Genomic DNA, 25,508 nt, shown 5'->3' on the forward strand with positions numbered 1-25,508 from the left:
TCCTTTTCTTAATTATTCCCAACATTGTTAGATTTTTTGACTGCTTCTGCACATTGAGTGGATGTTTTCAGAGAACTATCCACAATGACTCCAATATCTCTTTCTTGAGTGGTGGTAGCTAATTTGGACGCCATCATTTTAGATGTATGGTTGGGATTATGTTTTCCAATGTGCATTACTCTGCATTTATCAACATTGAATTTCTTCCTCCATTTTAGTGCCCCGTCACCCAGTTTTGTGAAAACCCTTTGTACTTCTTCACGGTCTGCTTTGGACGTAACTATCTTGAGTAGTTTTGTATCATCTGCAAATGTTGCCATTTGCTCACTCTTTACCCCTTTTTCCAGATCATTTATGAATATGTTGAATACTACTGGCCCTAGTACAGACCCCTGGGGGATACCACTATTTACCTCTCTCCATTCTGATAATTGACCATTTATTCCTACCCTTTGTTTCCTATCTTTTAGCCAATTACTGATCCATAAGAGGACCTTCCTTCCTATCCCATGAGAGCTTACTTTGCTTAAGAGCCTTTGGGGAGGGACCTTGTCAAAGGCTTTCTGAAAATTTAAGTACACTATATCTACTGTATCAACTTTGTCCACATGCTTGTTGACCCCCTCAAAGAATTCTAGTAGATTGGTGAGGCATGATTTCTCTTTACAAAAACCATGTTGACTCTTCCCCCAACAAATCATGTTCATCTGTGCGTCTGATAATTCTGTTCTTTACTATAGTTTCAACTAATTGGCTTCGTACTACAGTTAGGCTTACCTAATTATTAGCTGTTAATAAACGTGAAAATACAGAAAATTACTAGGTTGCTGCTGCAGAAGCAACAGAAGGATACCATAGTATTATCCAGAGTTACTCACATGAATCACTTGATTGTGACAGCAAATTACATAGTGTTTTTTTTCCCCCCCAAGAATCACCCATAGCTATTATTGATACATCTTGCTAGGACAGAAACTTTGTGTACTGCCAACAATATATTAGCTCCTCTTTCAACTGAGAAAACAATTAAAGACTTGGCTGAAAAGGGCATATTTTCTCTGTGGCCATTGATGCCTCAAACCATAGGTGCTGATTCTGTGGGTGCTCCAGGGCTGGAGCACCCATGGAAAAAAAATAGTGGGTGCTCAGCATTCACCGTTCACCCGCCAATCAGCTGTTTGGCAGGCCCCACTGATCAGCTCTTCCCCCTCCCCGCAGCGCCTCCCGTCCCGCCCACCGCCGATCAGCTGTTTGGTAGCAGGCGCTAGGGGGAGGGGGTGGGGGAGGAGGAGGAGGAGGAGCAGGAAGAGGCAGAGCAAGGGCGGGGCCTCAAGGGCCAAGTGAGGTTGGAGGCCTGTGCCTCAAACCATGGGAATATCAAAAATGTTTCTGATAGTTGTCCTTCACCATACAGGAAGGACATTGTCTACTTGATTAATTTTCAAGACAGCAATGAAACTGCATTAGGACTATTTGAAAATGTGAAAAGCATACAAAAATGGTTTGACCTTTGACAATGGATCATCATTTGCAGCTGATAATGTTAACTTTGGGAGATACCACTCAGTCTATAAATGAATGAAAAATAAGAATGACTATTTGCTTCCAGCTAATTGCCCAGCTCCTATACTGCAATAATACAGCAAACTACGCTATAGATGAAGATCAAACGTTGACTTAAGGTCTTGTAATAAAAGTTTTCAATCAGTTTCCTCATCTGCCCAACGAGTTTCAGAGTTACAGGAGATATTTCATTTGGTCAACCTTGAATACATGGAAATGTTGAGGCACATCCCCAAGGATGATTCTCTCTACACCCTGCAGTTGAAAGGATCTTAAAATGTTTTCCAGCTATTCAAAGTTATTTGTGTACATTAGGGGAGGATTGCGCAGCTGCAATTCTTACTTTTTTTAAAGGATGACAAAGATGGGGATAATGGAGAAAAACTTTCAGTACTGAAAACTACTTATATTTCTTCCATGATGTGCTAAACGTTTTTTTCCGATATAGTTTTAAAATTAAAAATCTGATCTTGTATGTGCTGCAGTTTATGACATAATGGATTCATTAAAGACAAAGTAACAACAACGAAGTGGTGACAGATTCTTTGGTCATAACTGTAACTTTTATCTAAAAACACATCATCACAAAGCAAAATGGAAAGGGTTTTCATTCAGTGGTGTGCAATAGCTCTCACATACCTGACTTCACATTTTTATTCAATGAACAAAACAACCTTAATCTGATTCAGCCACTTTCGCTGAAAAAAAATGCTGACTTTTCAGGAACTTGTAAGCATTATTGAAGGGTTGAAACCTGACAAAAGGCTGGCTATGGACTGTTAGTTTAAGGAATAGCATGCACTGAGCGATTCTGTAGAGTGCGTGTGCATGCTGCAGGAGTCTGGTTGTACTAGAAAATGGTCTAATGCTCGATCTTCAAATCCTAGTTCTCCCAATTCCTTAAAACTTGTGGAACTTATTATGTCCTTTCTCATTTCAAATGCAGCCACAGAAGGTATATTTTCCTTGCATAAACAGACTGGGACAGATTGCAGAAACCTGCAACATATTGAGTCTTTTAAGGATGAGCGTCAGATTGAAGTACACAGAGTTTTATGAACGGATTTCAAACAACAAAGATGTTGTGAAATGTATTAAAACTATTAAGTACCATTTTAAACATTAAATTGAAGCTTCTGATAATTGCACTGTATACTTGAGAACAGTAGAAGTGTACACGTAAGAGTAAAATACATGATATGTTATGAGGTCCCCAAAATGTTTCCCCAAAATGTTCCCTAAAATAAAGTGTTTATTTTTCATGTGGTTTTCCCGTACTTCCATCCAACAGAGGTAATCACCCTAGACCAGGGGTCTCAAACTCAAATGACCACAAGGGCCACATGAGGACTAGTGCATTGGCCCGAGGGCCGCATCACTGACACCCCCCTTCGCTGCCCCTGGCCCCGCCCCCACTCCACCCCTTCCATGAGGCCCCACCCCGCCTCTTTTCCACCTCCTCCCCTGAGCACGCGGCTCCATGCTCTTCCCCCCTCCCTCCTGGAAAGGGGTAAGCGCCACCAACAGTAATGCACCTCACTCAAAGGACAAAACACGCACTTAGTTAGATTTACTTCGGTTAAAGCCCCACACTGCACTGGGCTGCACCACCACTCCATCCCTGCTCTGCCTCTTCCAGGGGTGGCAGGTTTGTAGAAATTTTGGTGGTGTCCAGAACCTGTCCCACCCGGGGGGGTGGAGTTTGGGGGCCCCCCCCAGGCCAAGGTGTTAAGAGGCTCCATAACCTCACCAGGCTCTTCAGCAACCCAGTCTGTCTAGAAGCAATGGCTGGATTCTTCCATCCACGCACCCTCTGGCTTTAAGAGAGCTGCACCCTGTGACTATTAACAGCAGCACTGGACCCAGAGATTCAACCTTCTCAGTGTGTTGCTGGGGTTGAGGTACCCCTTCTTTTCCCAACCCCCTCCCAGCTCTGCGTCTGTTCTAGTCGCTGGATGTGTTATGTCTAACATAGACTATAAGGGCCTCGGTGCAGCAGCCTGTCTTTGAATCTGTACCCGGCCAGGCATGGCAACGGTGCTGTGTAAATGATAACTGTGGCAGGAGGATGGTAATCTCTGCAATCCACCCCGCTGATTCCACACGAGAGGGGGTGGCAGGGCTGGCCCGTTGTTTGAGTTTCAGTGATATTAATGTTATCTGGCTTGCCTTGCTTTGCCTGTCATAAAACCTAGTGAGAAGTTCCCCCATAGTTAAATCCTGCCCTCACTGATCCCTCAGAGTTCAGTGGGCCTGTGTGGGCACAGATGAAGGCAGCATGCAGCCCCTAGTGCCTTCCTGGCAGTTATCTAATCAGTTTCCATGGACTTTGCATGCGAGTTCACTAATACAATGTAATAAAGATTGGAAGTTTCGGTTCATTTTTCTTCCTTATCATTTTCTCTGTCACTTTGTCCCAGCCAGGTACACAAGAAGCTTTCAGATGTGTTCTCTGAAAATCCCTGTCCTTGGGAAGTCTCTGCTTGTCTTTCAGGGTAGGGTGAAGTGTAAGTCCAGATCCGAGCTCATTCACTGCAATGCAAAGATTCCCAGGCACAATAAAATCGACACACAACCATTTCTGTCCTGTTGACCCAAACACCACCGCTGCCCTGGGAGAGGGGTTTCCATGTGAGGGGAGATAGTGTCACATAGTAAATGGGCCCGGAGCTGCTGGGTGCCACTGGCTTGCTGTGTGACAACAGGCAGCTCAGTGCCGTGCAAGGCAGCTGGCAGGGGCAATGAGTTAACGCTGTGAAGGGCTGTGGAGATGGTACATGTGATATCGTACATCCTGTGGCCCTGCAGGGGCATGTCCAGTGCAGAGAATCAGCTGGGCACTTTCTGCTGTTGTCATGGGGATTCCCTCTGCAGACTTCTATTTGCAAAACTGACTTAACCTTTTCAGTGCCATGCAACCCAGGCCTCCACAGCCTCCCAGGCATCTCTAGCATATTCTGCAGACAGTCAAGATACATATCACCGGTTGCGTTGCTTGCCTAACCTGCCCCTGTGAAGCCAAAGGTGGGTGCTGCACTCACTAGCTCGAGCAAGGTAGGAAGCACAAAACCACTGTATATAGGGGGTCCTGCATTTCATTATCACCACACAGTTTTCTTCTTGTCATGGGAGCAAAAGGAGCTGCCATAATGAGTCAGACCATTTCCTGTGCTATCCTGACGCAGCACCCGAGAGCAGGGGTTTTAAATAGGAGTTGTTGACCAGTCCCAGTAGTAAGCCTATTTGCCTATGAAGCGTTATGTAGGTAGATGTGTGAAATTCCTGCCTGAACCAGCTCAAGTGACCAGTTTACACCCTGAAGCATGAAAATGGATTAATCTTAGCATCATCTCAACTTGCAGAATTATACGTTACAGATGTTCATCAAGGGCTTGATCCTGCATTCAATGGGTCAATCTTGAAAGAACATCCAGCCAAGTATTTACCTCACTGACTTCCTGCTCCAGAGACTGGCAAGTGCCACTTTGGCCTGAGCTTCCCAAGGGGCTCAGCACCCCGGTTGGGGACAGAGTCTCACAAGAGCTCAGTATGTCAGGGCCGCCCATGAGGGTCACAATGGGTGCTGCTTGACTCTTTCGGAAAGATGGGCAAGACTACATCTCCCAGCATGCAATGCGCCCACTTTTAGGGGTCCAAATGGGAGGTAAGCTATCTTGAGAACCTGGCTCCAATTGTGGGTCCTGTGCCCTTGGGAATCTGGCCCTGAGCTCTCTTGAGAACCTGGCCTTAGGTGAGGAAAGTTTCCATGGGTTGGGTTGGAACTAACTTCACTGAGTGCCAGCTTGCCCTCCTGTCCTTGAGATAGTCACCGCAGTTGACTACGCCCAAGAACACACAGTCTCCAGAGTGCAGTGCTGCACCTTAGCTGGTTGGAGGATGCCTGGTGCAAGGAGAACACAAGGAAACTCCTCCCCACCAACCCTCTCTTTATTTTGGTCTGAATATAGTGGCCCTGAAAGATGCTGGACTCTCACAGCTGTGGGGTCTGAAATCTGCTGTGTAGGAATGAGTTTCACTACAACTTTCACACAGCTTTGAGCAGATCCTGTTTTTTCTCTGCATCCCAGGGCTTCGCAGCCCCACCTTGCACTGTTTGCTCGAGAAGGAGGTTGTGTCACACTCTGCAAAGCCAGTGATTGTTGTGTATATTTGGCACAAAGACAACTGGATTACATTGCTTGAAAACAAGCCAGGCTTTGCTCAAAGATACGCCAGAACGCATCACAAAAGCATCAAGGTGCAGGAGGCGTCTCCATGTGTTATGAATTCTTCATACACCATTAGGGACAGCAGGACAATTCCTGCCCTCTCCACCTCAGTCCATGGCTGAGCATCAGCCCCTTCACCACCTCTCCTGGCAGGAGGATATAGAAATCTGCCTGGCCTCTGCTAAGACTGCCAACTTCCTGCCACTTGTGACAGTGATCTCTGTGACTGAGAGCTCTGCGTAGGCAGTTCCATTGCACCTAGCACTGTACCAGCTAGACACCAGCCTAATATGGATGCTTGTCTGCTAGGAGGAGGGCTAGGCCCAGGAGTTCATTGCACACAGGCCACTGACCAACCGTGACTCATTGATGACTGTATGTCACAACCAGCCTTTGCTGGAGGCAAATCTCACCGCTGGTCCCCACTATTAGCAGCCCCCACATGCATCTCCCAGCCCAACAGCTGCTGAGTTGGTTACAACAATAATTATTCATTTGTATCACAATAGCACCTACAGGCCCCACCCAAGCTCAATGCCATATTGTGCCAGGCACTCACCCTACCATAGTGAGAGAAGGTCCAGGTCCCAGAGAGCTCATCATGTAAGCAGGCAGCACAGACATAAGAAGGGTACCCCATAGCACAAAGGTCCCTTAGCCACCCGGCCAGCCCTCCTGGTACGCAGGAGCAGGACTCTCCAGACTCACCTTCCCTCTAAGCCCTTCAGTTGTACAGATTGTGAATCCTGACCAGTGTTTGATGTCAATCTTCCTCCTCCTGCTCAGTCTAGCAAACCCAGTCAGTGCCCTTAACACCCTTTCCCCTGTGCCGCCGACAGGCTCTGGCACTGCAAGGACTTTGCTTTTGAATGAAGATGATCATGGTGCCGCGGTGGCTCTCTCCTGAGCCTCACCCTATGCCAGCTCCGCAGCTCAGGCCAACTGAAAGCCCAAGCTGACTGCTCAGAGCTACAGTTAGTCAAAAATATCAAATTCCTACAGTTTTGGACATGAACATGCTGTGAAAAGCATATCCCTGTTTCTGACCAGCTGTGCTCAGTCTCCATTAGGGCTTCCCTCTGCACAGTGACAGAAACTGCTGTGAAGTTCTTGGGGGTTCTTCAAATGCACATCAGCTAAGGGGGCTGGGGCAGTATCTCCGAGTCCGCAGTGACTAGTGAGCAGCTCATTGCAGCTCCAGAGGGCAGTTCTCCCAATGCACACCCTGCAGCTCCCACAAGCCCAGTTATTCCAATGAAATGGACCTGATTGCTATGCTTCTGCCGGGAACCTGGGATCCAGGCTGGGATCACAGTGTAGACAGACAAGCTAGCGGGAGCAGAGGCTTTGTGCATACAGCTGGATGGGGGCTTGGGCCTTTCCAGGGTGTTTCTGTCCAGGTTCCATGGCAGCTCTTCGGACAGGCAGGAGGACATGGATTGATTTGCTGGCACATGCTAGTGGACTGAACGAATTTGAAATTACTTTGATTGATGGAGCTGGAGCTTGTTTTGCAATCATTTTAATTCATGGAACGAACCTGCTGCAAATAACCTTGATTTGGGTTAAAATATGTCCCCTTCCCTTGTCTCCACATCCAAAGAATCGCTGGCGGGCGGGTGGCTAAGGATAAAACAATGATTCCTTCACCCCCTCCTGTAGCAAGAGATGATCACCCCAGCTCAAAAGACAATCAAAGGGGTCCAAAGACAGGCAACAAAAGTGATCAGAGGCCCTTAGAGCGTTTTCCCTCTCAAGGGAGACTGAAAAGAGGAGGGCTGTACAGTGTTGAGGAGACAAATGAGTGAGGATGTTCTGAGGTATACAGAATAACAAATGGGACAGCAAAGGTAATTGGGCCATTCCTACAGACCCTTTTTCCAACACAGGAAAGAGGAGACATTCAACGAAACTAAAAGGGAACTTGTGTCAAACCGATACACAGAAATGCATAATCAGTCTGTGGAACGCATTGCCACAATCTCTCAACCATGTCCACATTCTCTCAACCATGTTAAGCGGGTTAAAATAGAACAGATATAAGCCCTTGTGCTTCAGGGAAGAAGCCAAACACAAACTGCCTGGGCTCAGGCTGAAACGTCCCCTATTGCTGGTGCGGGTGTAAGAGCCGGGATTCAGGGCGGGATGGAGTGCCAGTCTGATGTAGAATGGCCATTGTGACGAACTGGGACTGTTCTTAATGTGGTATGTGGTCTTTGAATGCTGAGTGGGGAGTGTTGGCTGGGAAGGCAGGGGAGTGTGGCTAGGACAGTCTGCATGGGGGAATGGGAGACTGGCTGTGAGGGAGAATACCTGAGCATGTGAGAACCCAGGAAGGAGTTAGAGGCCAGGTGACACCTTTGCCCAGGAAACTGGACAAAGGCTGGGGGAGGACACACTGGGGGGAGAGTTTCAGAGCTGGCTGGTGGAATGGCTGGGAGGCAGATGGGGCTCTGACCTCCCAAGGGGGCTGTGGTGCCCTGGGACCCCAAGATGGACCTAACTGGGGGGGGGGATCCTGTTGTCTGTGCCTGCAAGACCTGTCTTGGACTGCGTTCCTGTTGTCTAAATAAACCTTCTGCTTTACTGGCTGGCTGACAGTCATGGTGAATCGCAGGAAGCCGGGGGTGCAGGGCCTTGTGTCCCCCCACACTCCCATGTACCTGTATTCCATGGACTGGACCGTGGCCCTGGTGGAGGGAAGGGGAGGGGAGGGGAGGAGAGAGCATCGTGCTGGCCGAGCGTGCAGCGGATCGAGCTCTGTGCTACACAGAGTGGCCCCTGGAGAACAGCAATCCTCCTTATACTCCAGAGCAGCGGCTCTCAACCTTTCCAAACCACTACACCCCCCGTCAGGAGTCGGATTTGCCTTGTGTACCCCCAAGTTTCACCTCACTTAAAAACTACTGGCTTACAAAATCCAAAAGTGTCACAGCACACTAGTACTGAAAAATGGCTGACTTTCTCATTTTGACCGTATAATTATAAAATAAATCAATTTGAATATAAAATATTGTACTTGCATTTCAATATAGTACATAGAGCAATATAAACAAGTCATTTGTCTGTATGAAACATTAGTTTGTACTGACTTTGGTAGTGCTTTTTACGTAGCCTGTTGTAAAACTAGGTAACAAGTTGATGTACCCCCAGAAGACATCTGCGTACCCCTAGGGATGTGTGTGCCCCTGGTTGAGAACCACTGCTCCACATGATTCGCAAGTCAGTGGCACACGTGTGCACCACATACAGCCTCAAGGGTGCTGATGCGAGAGCTCCCATAGACTGGGCTGGACCTAGCCCAGGCCCACAAAAAGCTGCAATGCTCTGAATTCAGAATATCCCAGTGCATTTGAAAGAGCCTTTGAGTCAGCCAGAAGAGTTTGTCTTTCCTGGAGGGTTGGGCGAGGAGGAGGGAGATTAAGCCCTTGTGACTGTAACGTGAGCATAGAGCAGGTCTGATTTCCTTAGGGATTTTTTTAAATTATGGATGAAAACCTGGCTCCACTGAAGTCAGTCGCAAAACTCCCATTAACTTCAGTGCAATGGACACAGCACAAAGATACAACAGCCCAAAGCTGCGAGTGCCACTGCTGCTCATCAATGGAAAGGCACGCTGGGGGTGAGGAGGGTCTCCAGCACCATGTGTGATGGAGGTGGAGAATGGAGCAAGACACAGGCTGCACAGTGCTGGTCAGAACTACTTTGTTAGGCCATTTGCACTTTTCCTGAGCGTTTTCACAGCAGTTATTGCCTTTGACTGACAGAGCAGGGACTCTGCCTTATGTTACAAATGCATCTGCAGCAGGGAGCCCTTTGTACGCCTGCTATGAAATCCATGGGCCGTATTCTGCCCACAGTTAGGCTCCTGCAGCTCCAGTGAAGTCAATGGGGTCCCAGCGATGTAACTGGATTTGGGCCTGTAATGGCTACAATACAAAATTACTTGGAATTAACCGGAGGAAGACTCCCAAAAGAGTATCACATGGTAAAACGGACAGAGCGACACACCTGCCTCAGCGGTTTGCAGGCACAGGAAATGCAGAAGGAGCTGCTTCATTCTTACTACACAATCCTGCTTCCCCTGCACACATCCCCACTGACACCAGTGCTGAGAGCGTCCCACAGATGTCTAGAGTCTTCCAGGAGCAAACATCACCTGGGGAACTGACCAGATAGCAGACCCCCACCCACCTCTGCATCCCCGATCCCACACGGCCTCAAGAGCCATGAGCTGCAGACACCAGTTCAAGCTGGTGGGTGGGCCGTTATCTGTCCACGGTGACCAGAAGAGTGCAAAGGACATTATAATAAACCTAGGCCAGGAATCCGAATGGAGAGCTGTAACGGCTGCCCTGTCACCGTGGACAGATAACGGCCCACCCACCAGCTTGAACTGGTGTCTGCAGCTCCTGGCTCCGCTTCCTGAGAGACCCACCTACAGATCCTAGAGAACCGGATATTGGAGTCCCTCCCAGATGACCAACTAAAAGCAGGGTAGGATCCAGAAGCAGCAGCCTCCGGGTAAAGGGCCAGCTACACTATTGGAACAGGGACTTTTCTGTGCAGAAATATTGTAGCCAGCCCCTACGTGGTAAGGGCCTGCTGCTGGAGTCACAGCAGAGAAGTGAAGAGTGGCTATCCACCTCCTCACTCAGGTGCACCATTCACCTCCCTGGAGGAGCAGAGAGCAGACAGCGTTTGTCTCTGGGAGATTAATTCAGAAAAAGGAGAAAGCCCAGAGTCTAGAAGAAGGTGAAACGCTGGAACTGAATTTAGCATGGGAGAGTCCATTGCTCGCATCAGGCCACTGCATCACAGAGAATACAGGCCACTCACCCCATCCCCATATACACCAGATACTGTCTTCTGTTCCTACTTGTGTGTGTACGTGTAGTGTGTGTGAATGAGAGCGCAAATGTGCGTGTCTATGTCTATGTACAGTTTGTGTGTGCCCGTACATACGCCTGTACACTCACACATGTTCCCCAAACACGGTTCTCCATTAACACATTGGCCCAGATCTTCAGCTGAGTAAATGTGTGCAGCCCCATCAAGGCCTGCATTTGGTATGACAAAGATAATAAGGGAATAGCACTTGTCGGGAGAGGATCCACAAAGTCCCCCCAGAGCTGCTGGCTTCCAAGGTCTTTTGGAATCAGTCTCTGGCCTTGCACTGGTCACTGAGCTTTTCCTAGGCCCTTTACTTGCAGCACTGTCAACAAAGGACCAGGGCTCTAGCCCTTTGGAATAATTAGCAAGTGGTAGGCAGGACAAATGACATTAGGCAAGATCCCCCAGTCAGTCCCCTCTTCTGAGGGGCAGCAAAGACCCTTGTCCCAGTGCAGGGACTCAGCACAGGCCTGTACCCATTTCACCAGGGCTGACAGACTCCTTGCGTTGCCCAGGTTAATGCAGAGCACAAAGATACAAGGCAGGGCTATTCTCTCAGGCAGTACAGAACACAATCATATTATTGCGCTCAGCGCTTCACAGTTAACGCACATCATTTCCATATAGGGTGACAGATGTCCCGATTTTATAGGGACAGTCCCCATTTTGGGGTCTTTTTCTTATACAGGCTCCTATTACACCCCACCCCCGTCCTGATTTTTCACACTTGCAGTCTGGTCACCCTATTTCCATAGCCAGCATTTGCAGCTTCCCTCCCTCTGATGGGAGCCCAAGTGACAAACCACTCAAATCTTCCTGAACCCCAGCCCACAGCAAAACAGTTTGTCAGCATCAGGTTTTACCCCTTCTCTGTAACTGTATTCAACCGGGCTGGCTGCTGCAAAGGGCTCACCCCATCTCCAGAGCAGCCTTGGAGTTCTTGAAAGGGGAAGTGTATAGAACCAAATTCATCCACACAGCTGAGAAAGGAAATGCCAGGTCCATTTCCAGGGAATGCAGACAGACTGCTGGATACCCCAACAGCAGACCAGGAAGGCAGCCTATGAATGCCAACTTTTCAGATTACTCCAAAGGTTTGAATGTCACAGGTGGATTAAGATTTACGGAGGTCACTTGCTGCAGCAGATCTGCGGATCTATTGCACTGCAGAGATGTGGGGCTTGTGCTCACACAATACATGGCAGCACATATGCGCACCGGCAGGTGCGGTGCCAGTCTCCCTGCGGAAGGTCTCCTACCTTTGCAATGCTCGTGCAGAATCACTCCAGGGGCAGCGTGAAGTCAGCTCGCCTCTCTCCGCAGGAAGGATCCCAAATTCTGCCCCCGCGGCGGAGCGGCAAGCCAGCCCCCCCGGCGCAGTCCGCCAGAGCCTGCCTCTGCCCGCCGCTGGGGTGTCCCTGAGTCACGCTCATTCAGGGATTACGAGCCCGGCTTTCTCCTTGCGGCGCCTGGAGGCACGAGAGATCGGCGCGGACCCACCTTAGCAGCGGCTGCGGCCCGCCGGCGGCAGGGGGAGCGGGGGAAACGCCCGGCGCAGGGAGCGGACGCCGCAGAGCTCCGGGGCTGGGGGAGGCACAGAGGGGCGGGGGCCCTTTGTGTGCCGAGGAGCCTGCGGGCGGGGCCGGGGAGCGCTGCGGGGAAGCCCATTGCGTGTCGAGGCGGCGGGAGGAGCCAGGCAGACACCTGGCCAAAGTCTGCTCGCCTAGGCACCCTCGGGCGGCCGCCGTGCCGGGGGGGAGACAAACTCCGCTCACCGGGGCGCTGCACCTGCCGAGAGCAGGGCCCCCTGCCCGGCTTGCTCCCCGCCTCCCCTGGGGGCCGGCCCGGCCCGGGCTCGCTCCCCTGGGTCCATCCTGCGGCCCCGCCCCGCCCCGCTCCCCTCCGCCCCCCCGCGGCCCCGCCCCGGCCGGAGCCGGAGAGCGCACACGGGCAGACCCGGTTGATCACATCATCTCCCGGCCGGGGCAGGCAGCCGCTGTGTTCACGACAGCCCGCGGAAGCGGGAACACTGCAGCGTCCCCAGCTGGACACACACGTCCGCCAGTCGCCATCCCACTGTATTGGGAGAATAATGCAAATCTTTAGCCCCACGTAAAAACCCAGCAGGTTAAATTGTTGGGGGTTTTTTGTTTGTTCTTTTTTTGGCAAGTGGCAAATCCCTAAATAACGCGGCCAGGCCGGTCCAATCCGGACCCGGTGCGAACCCTGCGGCCCAGGGCCGATCATCGCCCTGGTACCACTGAACACAAGCTTGGAAAGCAGCTTCCCAGCTCTAAGGCCGGGGGTATTGTTGTCTCTCGCAGTGCCTGAGCAAAACGATTTTAAATCTTTATCTGTTTACTCCAAACGAGTGAGACAAGCTTAGGAATGTGTGTGAGTGAGACACTGTGCTAAGGTGTGAGTCTCACACCCACGGAGTGCCACTTGACACATCTGCTCTCGCCGGCGGGGTCTGTGCAGCCCCATTCGGCCCTGTCCTGCTCTTGCTCATCCGGGAGGAAAGTGGGACCCCACTGAGTCGGATTCCGCTCCCACTTGCTTGGAGCGTCCCTGTGGCCCTGCTGGCCTGAGCCTGAGCCTGCTCTCACTTGCCCTTGCTCCCCTGGGACATACATGGGGCCCCGCTGGGCCTGATCCCGCTCTTGCTCACTCGGGGCATCCTTGGGGCCCTGCTGGGGCTGATCCTGCTCTCATTCACCAGAGCATTTGTGCCAAGCCAATGGTCCTGCCTTTCCACTCTGCTCTGGTGAATCAGGTTAGGTCCCTGCAGTGCCCAGCTGGCATGGCAGCGTGCAGAGTCCAGCCCAATGGGGCCAGATGGCTGTGACACTAGGGTGTGATTTGCAGTATCTGGCTGTGTGTGAGAGGGATGAATGGGCACAAAGGGACATGTCTTTTAGTCCCTCACCGTCTTGTCAACTCTTAGAATATCAGAGTTAATATAGACTGGCCCAGCCAGCTCACCCAAAGCTGGGGCGTGTCCCCACAGAACGCAGAATGCAGCCCGCACTAGTACAGAGCTAGCAGTATTTCATAGCGCATTCACTAGCCCAGTGACTCCTCTGTTGACCTGTAAGTAAACACGGAGAATTTGATATTAATTGTTGTATGCATCTGTTGTGTGCTGACTATTCCACACTGATGCATGCAAGTTTATTTCCCAGGCAGTACAAATTAGATTTGTATAGACAAGGAACCATTAAAGAGAATACAAAATGTTTGAGGTTCTGAGTGGGGAGTTCCCTGCATCCCTACATTACACTGTATTGGGACGTTTAACTTGGGTTTGTAGAGCATTCAAAGATCCTTAGGTGAACGGTGCTATCAAAATGCACAATGGCACGTCTTCATTCTCCCAGGAATGTCTGGAGAAAGAACAGAGCTGCTAAGCAGGCACACAAATGAAAGTTGCACAGCTATGCACATTCTGGCCTGGTTACTTTAGTGGATTGAAACCCACAACTAGCAGAAATTCTAGGCCAGATCCTCAGTTGGTGTAGATCAACATAGCTCCATTGAAGTCAACTGAGTGATGCTGATATACCCTAGCCTAGAATTCTTATACCTGAATACAAAACAGCTGCCATACCTCTAACCATTCCTGCTATGATGCCTGCCAGGTTCTGGAGTAAAAGAAGGACATCTAGTACAGGCCTCAGAGCCCTGGGGCCAAACTGAGCCATGGGGCTAAGTTTTGAGGCCATTTCAGCTCTCATGGAGGTCAGGGCTTTGGGATGCAGAGACATTCTTGGTGCTCAGATACCATGGGGGGTGAGCATGCCAGACAAAGCCAGAGAACAGACTGATGGACAGATAGAAAACCTTCAAGATGTGTGGGGAAGGATTTTGCAAGTCAAACATAAGGCATCACTCTAATTTTAGTATAAAAACAGCAGGTAGAATTTCTCAGGAGCCAGATTTAGGGATGATAACCTCACAGAGAGACCATTTCAAAATGAGAACCAGCATGCAATTCATGGCACATGATAAGATTGCATCAAGGCCAGGTGCTCCTTCTAATAAGCCTAGATTAGTAGCTGGCAGCTTCCAAACGATAAACATGCCAACATCAAAATGAAATTTCTTCCCTTTCAATGGAAGCGGCCCTCTCATCAAAAGCCCTGTGCTGTGGGTTCATAAGCAATACTGACATGATCCATCATGCAAAATGAATTGTTTGCATTTCTCTGGATCACCTGGGAGTTTGAAGCTGAAGATCTATGTTTAAACATGCTACCCTCAGCGAGGGTCTCCTGCCTTATTTGGGGACACTCACACTGGGTTCATAACAAGTGTCAGGAGCTGGACAGACACTGGGCTGGCCTGCCAGGGTTGAACCCCAATGGTGTGCATGGGTGCTGCCTCCTGGAGTTTCATGCAGAGTGTGAGGGCACTTTGCCATCCCTTGAGTGCTGGGATCCCACCACTGTGCCCAGGGCCGGCTCCAAGGTTTTGGCCGCCCCAAGCAGCCAAAAAAAAAAAAAAAAAAAGCCGCGATCGCGATATGCGGTGGCAATTCGGCTGGAGGTCCTTCGCTCCGAGCGGGAGTGAGGGACCGTCTGCCAAATTGCCGCCGAATAGCTGGAAGTGCCGCCCCACTCTGTAGTGGCTGCCCCAAGCACCTGCTTGACAAGCTGGTGCCTGGAGCCGGCCCTGACTGTGCCTCTCTGCTCACACAGCAACAGTGTGCATTTGCCATGGGGACAGTCATGTGTAACGCACTCCCCTGAACATCAGCCTCAGTCCAGAGGTCCCCATTTGGAATGAGCACCTAGAAATGTTTGCTTTTCCCAGGCGATTGTTAGAATGGCAGTGCTTGCTCCCTGGATTGCCCGGGAAGGCTTCCCTACACCAAGCTTCTGGCCTGAGGGACTGATTTAGTGCAGGGGTTCTCAAACTTAACTGCACTGTGACCCCTTTCTGACAACAAAAATTACTTCATGACCCCAGGAGGGGAGACCAAAGCCTGAGCCTGCCCGAGTCCCACTACCCTGGGTGGGGGAGCCAAAGCCCGAGCCTCTCGCTATGGGCAGGGGGGGCAAAGCTGAAGCTAAGGGCTTCAGCCCCAGGCAGGGGGCCTGCAACCTGTGCCTTGTGGCCTAGGGCTGAAGCCCTTGGGCTTTAGCTTCGGCCCTGGGCAGCGGTCCTCAGGCTAGAGCCCTGAGCCCCAGCAAATGTAAGCCAGCCCTGGCAACCCATTCAAAGGGAGTCGAGATCCACTTCAGGGTCCCAACCCAGTTTGAGAACCACTGATTTAGTGATATAAATGTGAGACGGCCATGTTATGGAGGGTGGGGCAATGTAGTCATTTTGGGGGGTTAGTTAGCAGGAACGTAACTCAGTTTATTTAGTGCAGTTAGGGTGACCAGATGTCCCGATTTTATAGGGACAGTCCTGATTTTTGCGTCTTTTTCTTATATAGGCTCCAATTATCCCCCACCCCATGTCCCGATTTTTCACATTTGCTATCTGGTCACCCTAAGTGCAGTCTGTAAATCATTGCAGAGAATTCACGGATATGCTAATGGCATCCATCTAAGAAGCATGACAAAGAGCTGAAGGATGCCTGCAAGGCCCAAACTATCTGCTGCCAAACTTCAAGTATTCCGAGAAACACAACATCTGCCAGCAATGCCTTGTTCCAAGGATAATTGGTCGTGCATATTTATAGGTCAGGGCAGATGGACAGCTTTCCAAATAGCCCCGTTATCATCGCCCTTTGAAAAATGCACAGGTCTGGATCCCCTCATTGACATGTCTGAGTCTATACTCATTAGCCAAAGTGCCTTTCCTGGCACTTTTTAAAAATGATGTCTGCAGTGTTCTTCTGTGTCTCCAGTGGCCATCGACAGCACAGGACATTCAACACAAAGCATGTGCCCCAGTTGGGGGGCACCATTTAACTAGGCCCCCAAGAACTAGCAGAGATTACTGTTCTGATTTAATCCCTGACCCTGCGATTGCATCCACTACCACAGCCCCCTGCAGCCGTGTGGAGCCCATTAACGTCAATAGGGTTCAGCACAGGCTTACTGGTCTGTGCTTGATATTCCCACTGCAAGATCAAGGCCCTTAGAATCTTTATTGAAAAATACAAAACAAAACTCTCTCTTCACAGTTGTATGAATACCTTACAAAGGGCTAGATCACAGCTCCCGACCATACTGCCCAACAAGGGGTAGCACATTGCAGCTCCACACTGGAAAGGAAACAGCTCAAAGAGCCACAACCCACTCTCTGCTCCCTATTTGTTGCAGACAGAGCAGAGGTGAAAGTAAGCCGGTGCGTTGTACCGGGGCGGCCCGGTTTCCCCAGGCAGCAATTAAAGGGCCTGGGGCTCCCAGCAGCGTCTGGAGCCCCAGGTCCTTTCAACTGCTGCCAGAGCCCTACTACTGGCGCCCTGGGGTAGCAGCAGCAAGGCTCTGGGGGTTATTTAAAGGGCCAGGGCTCCCGCTGCCTCTACTGCCTTGGGCCCTTTAAATAGTCGCCGGAGCCCCACCGCCGCTACCCCAGGGCTCCGGGGGTTATTTAAAGGGCCTGGGCGGTAGAGGCAGGGGAGCCCCAGGCCTTTAAATAGCCCCCGGAGCCCCGCTGCCTGAGCCCTGGGGTAGCAGTGGCAGCTGGGGGCTTCAACAGTGGTTTAAAGGGCCCGGGGCAGTAGCAACGGCCGAGCCCTGGGCCCTTTAAACTGCTGCCGGTGCCCCCGGCTGCCGCTGCTACCCCAGCAGGGGAGGGGAAGGCACTTACCAGTACAGGGCAAGCCGGGGCTGGCTCTGAGCCCCCCCATACCTGCCCCTTCCGCCTGAGGCCCTGCCCCTTCTGGGGGCCAGAGCCGGCCCCAACCCAGCCCTGTACTGGTAAGTCCCTATTTCTACTTTCACCCCGAGGCAGAGTGTCATTTTCTGCTGAGGTAAGTACTTCCCTGTGGTGCAAATAGGAGCTATCAGGGAATTGTGACTCCCTGAGATGCAGCTGGGACAGTGCAGCTCTGTACCTCTTAGGACGGCTGCGTCCTTGGGACACAATCTGGCCCTAAATGCATACAGCAGCAGAGACTGTAGTGAGGACAGGCAGATTGTCTTTTTCTGAGTTCTCATCTTTTGTATTTCTTTGTTCTGTTCCCTCCTCTCAATAAGGCAGCAAGCAGCAGAGGATCGGTATGTACCATCCATGTCCATGCAGCCACCTTTAGATACACACACAAGCATTCCCTGCCCCAAACCTCCAGCTGATTCCAAACAAAACCTTCCTCTGAGCCCTGCCTGGGCAGGGTGTGTTTCAGCAGGCTGAGTGAGCTATAATTAATTAATAATTACTAATATATGTGCAGCATTTAACTCCCTCATGTGCACCCTCGGAAAAGAGCGGCTGTTTAGCAGACAGTGAGTGAGGGGAATGGCCTGCCTTCCTGAGCTCATGTCGTTAGTTAGGTTTCAGAGTAGCAGCCGTGTTAGTCTGTATCCGCAAAAAGAACAGGAGTACTTGTGGCACCTTAGAGACTAACAAAATCTCTCAGTGCAGGAACCGGCTAGATCCCACTCCCTGCACACACCCGCTCCACCGTACCAAAGTACATTCTCCAACCCTGTGGCTGACAGGACAAATAGCAACGCTCAGTGAGCCATGGCAAGTGGAGAGAAGCATCTTATTAGCCACACCCAGGGTCTCATTTAATAAAGCCCCTCCCACTGGCTCTTGGTTGTTTTGGCACCATTTGCAAGTAGCAAAGTCCATATGGAGAAGTGAATGATTAATGCCTGGTAGCAGGACTGGTGTGCTCCTTGTTAAGGAACGATCAGCTTCATAGCCTTGGGTCCAGGCGTGTCTGGGTGTGATCCTCCTCTCACCCCAGGCAGGTCAGGAGAAAGGCCACACAAGTCCCTGAAGTGACTCTGATGTAAAGCTGATGAAAGGGGGAGGAGAAGCAGGGCCTTTGTGCAGGGTTACAAATCAAGTAAAAATATGCTTTCTAATGGCAAGGACTGAGTAACAAGCTACAATCCTTGTTCAAGGTAATTTCCTCCCCCATCTTCCTTTTCTAGCAGTGGCTGACTAGCTCTTAGTCAGGATCCCCACAGAGTCCAAGGTGTGATGTTGCACTCTATATGATTTTATAAAAATATGCAAATGTGTGTGAATATAATGTAACTGGAATAGGCTTCATGCAAAAGGTCTCTTGTAAGGTATCATTACAAAGCTTATTATCTATTGAGTGTGGTCATCCTATTTGTATAAATGTATCACTCTTGTATCTGAAACTAGAAATATGAAATATAACTCTGAGGGCCTATTGTAACTATGCACAGTGTGGGCCATTAATGGTGGTTTGGAATCTTGATGACTCCCATTAACCAGGACAATTGTCTGCAGATGGCTGTGTTTTACCTGTAAATCTTCCTGTATACATGTGTTCTGGCAAGTGGGTAATGAAGTCTTGTAGTGACATGTGGTCATGTCACCTGAACTGGAATCCATCTTTAACCTGGTGTCTTTCCATTGAGAAGGAGGGGGTGGGAACCCAGAGAGGGATAAAGGATTCCCACCTTATGCAAAAGATATAGATATAAAGGGGTGGAAGAGAACAAAAGAGAGAGAGGAGCCATCATGAAGAACCCCTAGCTACCACCTGAGCTGGAACAAGAGCTGTACCAGGGGAAAGAATTGTGCCCAGGCCTGGAAGGTGTCCAGTCTGAGGAAAAAACTTACTGAAGCATCTCTGACGGTGAGATTATCTGTATTCAATTTGATTAGGCATAGATTTGCGCATTTTATTTTATTTTGCTTGGTGACTTACTTTGTTCTGTCTGTTACTACTTGGAACCACTTAAATCCTACTGTCTGTATTTAATAAAATCACTTTTTATTTATTAATTGACCCAGAGTTTGTATTAATACCTGGGGGAGCAAACAGCTGTGCATCTCTCTCTATCAGTGTTATAGAGGGTGAACAATTTATGAGTTTGCTCTGCATAAGCTTTATGCGGGGTAAAACTGATTTATTTGGGTTTAGACCCCATTGGGAGTTGGGCATCTGAGTGCTAAAGACAAGCACACTTCTGTGAGCTGCTTTCAGGTAAACATGCAGCTTTGGGGCAAGTAATTCAGCCCCTGGGTCTTTGTTGGAGCAGACGGGAGGGACTGGCTCAGCAAGACAGGGTGCTGGGATCCTGAGCTGGCAGGGAAGGCAGGGGTAGAAGTAGTTTTGGCACATCAGGTGGTAGCTCCCAAGGGGGTTTCTGTGATTCAACCTGTCACATGGGGACCAAAGAGACAAAGGATTCCCACCTTATGCCAAAGCTATGTAAGGGGGTGGAACAGAACAAAGGGGGCTGCAATCATGAGAAATCCCCTAGCTACCACCTGAGCTGGAACAAGGGCAGTACCAGGGGAAAGGATTGTGCCCAGACTAGGAAGGTGTCCAGTCTGTGATAGAAGCTTATTGAAACATCTGAGGGTGAGATTTCATCTGTAATCACTTTCTTACTGTATTAGGTTTAGACTTGTGTGTTTTATTTTATTTTGCTTGGTAATTCACTTTGTTCTGTCTGTTATTACTTGGAACCACTTAAATCCTACTTTTTTATTTAATAAAATCACTTTTTACTTATTAATTAACCCAGAGTATATATTAATACCTGGAGCAAACAGCTGTGCATCTCTATCAGTGTCATAGAGGGCGAACAATTTATGAGTTTATCCTGTATAAGTTTTATACAGGGTAAAACAGATTTATTTGGGGTTTGGACCCCATTGGGAACTGGTATCTGAGTGTTGGGGACAGGAACACTTCTTAAGCTGTTTTCAGTTAAGCCTGCAGCGTTTAGGGGACGTAACTCAGACCTGGGTCTGGGTTTGTAGCAGGAAAGCATGTCTGGCTCAAACAAGGCAGGGTTCTGGAGTCCCAAGCTGGCAGGGAAAACAGGCTCAGAGGTAGTCTCAGCACATCAGTTGGCAGTCCCAAGGGGGTTTCTGTAATCCAACCCATCACACAGGGCACTGGTTTTCCTCTTCCCTCAGGGGAAGGGTAATTTAGGGGGTGTGATGAAGTGGAGATTTTCCCTTGTTATGTTGTGTGTGAGTCTTACTGTAGAGCCTAGGTGAGTTTTACTGGTTTGCAAGAATACGGTGTGTGCCTCCGTTTCCCTGCCTGCTGTACCAGTGCCTAGGTTGCGGGAATAAGGGTATGTGACTTTGACTGAGACCCTCGAGCGGGTGAGGGTGCTCTATCTGCCTCACGTATGCTATGGCCAGTGCCTTTCGTAACCTGAGACCCAGGAGGGGGATGCAACCAGGTGACACTTTGCCTGGGAAGCGAGACAAAGACCAGGAGGAGGAGCATTGGGTGTGTTGGAGGTCGGGTCGCTGGAAGCTGAGCAATCTGTGGTAGGGGACTGGAAGAGGGGGAGTCCAGGGTGTCTGGCCTGGGGTTCCCCCAGATGGACTTGGCTGAAAGTCACTGATTTCTGTGCTAACATGTTCTGTTCTATGCTGTGTTCCGGTCAACTAATAAACCTTCCGTTTTATGCTCGCTGAGAGTCACGTCTGACTGCAGAGTTGGGGTGCAGGGCCCTCTGGCTTCCCCAGGAGCCCCGCACGGGTGGATTCGCTGTGGGAAGCACACTGTGTGGAAGGGGATGCTGAATGCGCCGAGGTCAGACCCAGGAAGGTCAAAGCTGTGTGAGCTTCTTGCCCGGGTGACAGTGTGCTCAGAGAGAGGAGGCTCCCCAGAGTCCTGCCTGGCCTCAATGGAGTAGTTCCAGAGCATCGCCCTGGTGACTCCATGACAGGGGGTCGCTGCGCCTCTCTTGATAGTCCAGGAAAACGTTGAAAAGCATTTCTCTCACAGTTATTTGACCCTGCTTCGCAAGGCAGGAAGACTTCCTGGGGGTGCTGGCTCCATCCCCTGTTGAGAATATTAAGTGATCACTTTTCCCCACTTGCTCTTCTGATGGCTTGGTTTGCCTGGCATGCAAATATGCTTTTCATGGTTTTGGTAACAACTTGTTCCATTTACTTGGGAGACACATTCAAGCAAGTAGAACCTCATTCCTTTGTCTGGAAAAATCCTATTGATCAATTCCCCCAATATGCCTGGTTTAAAGACATTTTAGTCATAATTCCAGCACAATAGTATAATCCTTTGTGGGTTGACCATACAAACACAGGCGCTGACTTTCTAATGTGCCGAGGGGTGCTTGACCCCTGCCCTGCCCCCACTCCACCCTTTCCCCTCAAGGCCCCACCTTGCCTTGCCCCCACCCCACCTCTTCTTGATCCATTCCTCTCCCTCCCCCAGCGTGCTCTGCCCTCGCTCCTCCTCCTTTCCCCCAGAGCTTCCTGCATGCTGCTGAACAGCTGCTCACTGGTGTGGAGGAGGTGCTGAGGGGAGGGGGAGGTGCTGACCGACGGGGCCGCTGGTGGACAGGAGCCGCTGGTGGGAGAAGGAGGAGCTGATCCGGGTGAGGGAGGAGCTGCCAGTGGGTGAGCACCTACCATATTTTTTCCGTGTGTGCTCCACCCCTGGAGCACCCACAGAGTCTGCGCCAATGCATACAAACATCATGCCAGAATATCAATGATCAGTTTTTGGTTTTCCAATGGCATATGACACAACACCTTTGAGATACAGATTATATCTGTGGTGAGTTGGGGTACATGGAGCAGTCAGACCAGGTAGGTACCAGGAACCCACTTGTGTTCTGGCACAGGGATGCTCTTAGGGCCACAATTGCCAACTCCAGAAGTTCAAAATTCAAGATTTTGATCCCCCCCCAAATCTTGAGATTGAATCAAATTTTTGTTTTGATTCAACTGCTGAAAACTGAAACATTTTCAAGATTTCAAAATTTGGGGGATTGGCTTTTTCCTATTTCTCCCAATTTTTCCTTTTTTACCTGAGTGCAATAGATGAACATCTACATTTATTCTGTCACCTTTTCCTCTCTCCTTTTTTGACTAACTTTTCAGAATTTCTCCATAATTTCTCCCACTCTGGCGGATGCCTTAGCTCAGGCTGGGCAGATGCTGGGTTGGAGGGTTTCGCTGTTATCCAACATCAGATTCACCCCTTTGGAGCAGGGCTTTTGCCAAACCCTGGGAGAAATGGCTTTATTGAAAAGCTGTGCTGGCCCCTAACCTGGGCAAGCCCCTCTCTAGGCTGGGCTAACTCAGCCCTAGATAAGGGCCAGTGTGGAGCCCCACAGCCAGGGGGGATCTTGGGAGGGACTGTGCTGTGGGGACAGTGCAGTCTGCTTCCCCTTATGGGCTGGGGCGGAGGGAGCAGCACCATACTCCAGCCACTCCCCCACCCCCTTTGGGTATGTGTGTGCCCCAGGGAGGCTTGGAAATGGTAGACATTACATCCCCCCTTCTCCTCAGCCAGTGTCTGCCCCTTGGCTCACTGCACCTTCCCTGCCCTGCTAGGTGCCATCAGCTCTCTGGGTATACAGCAACAGGAATCAGATATAGAGGAGGGAGAGGGAGAGAAAGGTCTGAGCTATTTAAGGACTTGATGCAGTCCTTACTCCCATGCAAAATGATGGGGTCTAAATTAGCTGTTACCACTCAAGAAAGAGATCTTGGAGTCATTGTGGATAGTTCTCTGAAAACATCCACTCAATGTGCAGCGGCAGTCAAAAAAGCTAACAATGTTAGGAACCACGAGGAAAGGGATAGATAATAAGACAGAAAATAATCATAATGCCACCCTATAAATCCAGGGTATGGCTACATCTTGAAGAGTGCCTGCAGTTCTGGTCATCCCATCTCAAAAAAGATCCATTAGATTGGAAAAGGTACAGAGAAGGGCAACAAAAATGATTAAGAGTATGAAACAGCTTCCGTATTAGGAGAGATTAAAAAGACTGGGACTTTTCAGCTTGGAAGAGAGACGACTAAGCAGAGATATGATAGACGTCTATAAAATTATGACTGGTGTGGAGAAAGTGAATAAGGAAACGTTATTTAATCCTTCACATAACACAAGAACTATGGGGGACAGGGGGGAAGTCACTCAATGACTGCCAGAAGCTGGGACTGGACCGCAGGGGATGGATCACTTGATAACTGCCCTGTTTTGTTCATTCCCACTGACACACCTGGCATTGACCACGGTCAGAAGACAGGATACTGGGCTAGATGGACCATTGGTCTAACCCAGTGTGGCCGTTCTTAGGTTCTTGTTCAAGCAGGCCTGATTCCTGCAGGTAGTGTCACTGGAGTCAGCTGCTGAGCCCAGCGCTGGAGGCATCATGCAGGTGATAGGCCCATTGGTTTAGATACCGTCCAGCACTGTCGCTGTCCCCATACTGCTCTGCATTCCATCCTTTGCACTTGTTGATGCTGCTTGAGGGTGGATGGCCATGGCACTGGCCAGAAGGGGCACCCCGCTGTCCAATCAACACCCAGCTCCTTTTCCCAGCAGTTAGATTTTACTAAGAAGCCAGCAGCATGCACAAGTGGTTCTAACTATTCCTTTCTCATTGCAACACCTTTCATTTGTCTGGGCTGTCATGTTGTGCACTGCCCCAGCTTGGTTAAGTACAGTACAGTCTTCTCTGGTCTTGCCTCACCTCTGCCCTTTTGTGCCAACTGTACATTTTACCACCTCCTGCTCATTAAGAGATGTATTCAATACCAGTCCCAGTACAGACCCTACTCATAACCATCTGCTGTTGTTATCATATCAGCTCTATTATTATCTACAGCAGAATGTGAACTCACTAAGCAGAGGGTAACAATCTGTTTGCAAGGAAGTGCCCACTGACCATCTCAATAAGGAGGAGGTCAGCTATGGCCTCAGGGGTATCAGTGCACTGCCCCAGGGAACATAGTTTAATTGGGTTAATCCCGAGCGTGATTGAACATCAAACATTTGACCTCCTGGCAAACTACTGTAACTCCTCGCTTAACCATGTAGTTATGTTCCTGAAAAATGCAACTTTATGCGAAACGATGTTAAGCAAATCCAATTTCCCCATAAGAATTAATGTAAATAGGGGGGTTAGGTTCCAAGGAAATTTTTTTCACCAGACAAAAGACTGTGTGTGTGTGTGTGTGTGTGTTTGTGTGTATATATATATATACACACACATACACTCCCTCTCTCTCACTCACACACAGAGTATAAGTTTTAAACAAACAATTTAATACTGTACACAGCAATGATGATTGGGAAGTTTGGTTGAGGTGGTGAAGTCAGAGGGTGGGATATTTCCCAGGGAATGCCTTACTGCTAAATGATTAACTAGAACAGCTGAGCCCTCACGGGTAAACACGTTGTTAATGTAGCCTCACGCTCTACAAGGCAGCACAAATGGAGGGAGGGGAGACAGCATGGGAGACAGAGACACACACCCTATGTGTGTGTGAGAGAGAGAGAGATGCGCATTGCCCCTTTAAGTACGCTGACTCCACTCTAAGTACGCTGCCTTTTTAAGTAGATCAGCAAGTTGAGACAGCCCCTGCTACCAGCAATCTCCCTCCGTCCGGAGCCTTGTCATGTCCCCGTTCCCCCCCATTCTATGGAAACTGGGTAAGTGAGGGGCAGGAGCAGGGGGACACCCTGACATTAGCCCCCTCCTCGCACAGCAAGCAGGAGGCTCCCAGGCAGAGGGCAGGAGCAGCACATGACAGTGGGGGGAGGGACAGCTGAACTGCCGGAAACTGAAAACCTGCTGGGCAGCTGCTGCACAAGGAACTCAGGGGAGCGGGGAGCTGATAGGGGGGCTGCCGGTCCACCCAGGTTCCAAGCCCCCACCAGCTAGCTCCAACGGGCTGCTCTTCCTGCAGGCAGTGGACAAA

The 25,508-nt window shown here is 49.9% G+C and overlaps 1 protein-coding gene across 1 annotated transcript in view; it reads right to left on the minus strand.

Annotated features, from left to right (window-relative positions):
• CORO2A (coronin 2A) overlaps positions 1-12,414 on the minus strand; it is a 98,164-nt gene extending 85,750 nt beyond the window's left edge. Inside the window, exon 1 of the mRNA XM_034774693.1 lies at positions 11,945-12,414. The gene's annotated coding sequence lies outside the window, so the exon portion shown is untranslated. The remainder of the gene's footprint in view (positions 1-11,944) is intronic.
• Positions 12,415-25,508: the final 13,094 nt, after the last annotated feature.

The sequence above is a fragment of the Trachemys scripta genome, chromosome 6, assembly GCF_013100865.1.
Source record: "Trachemys scripta elegans isolate TJP31775 chromosome 6, CAS_Tse_1.0, whole genome shotgun sequence".
Classification (NCBI taxonomy): domain Eukaryota; kingdom Metazoa; phylum Chordata; order Testudines; family Emydidae; genus Trachemys; species Trachemys scripta.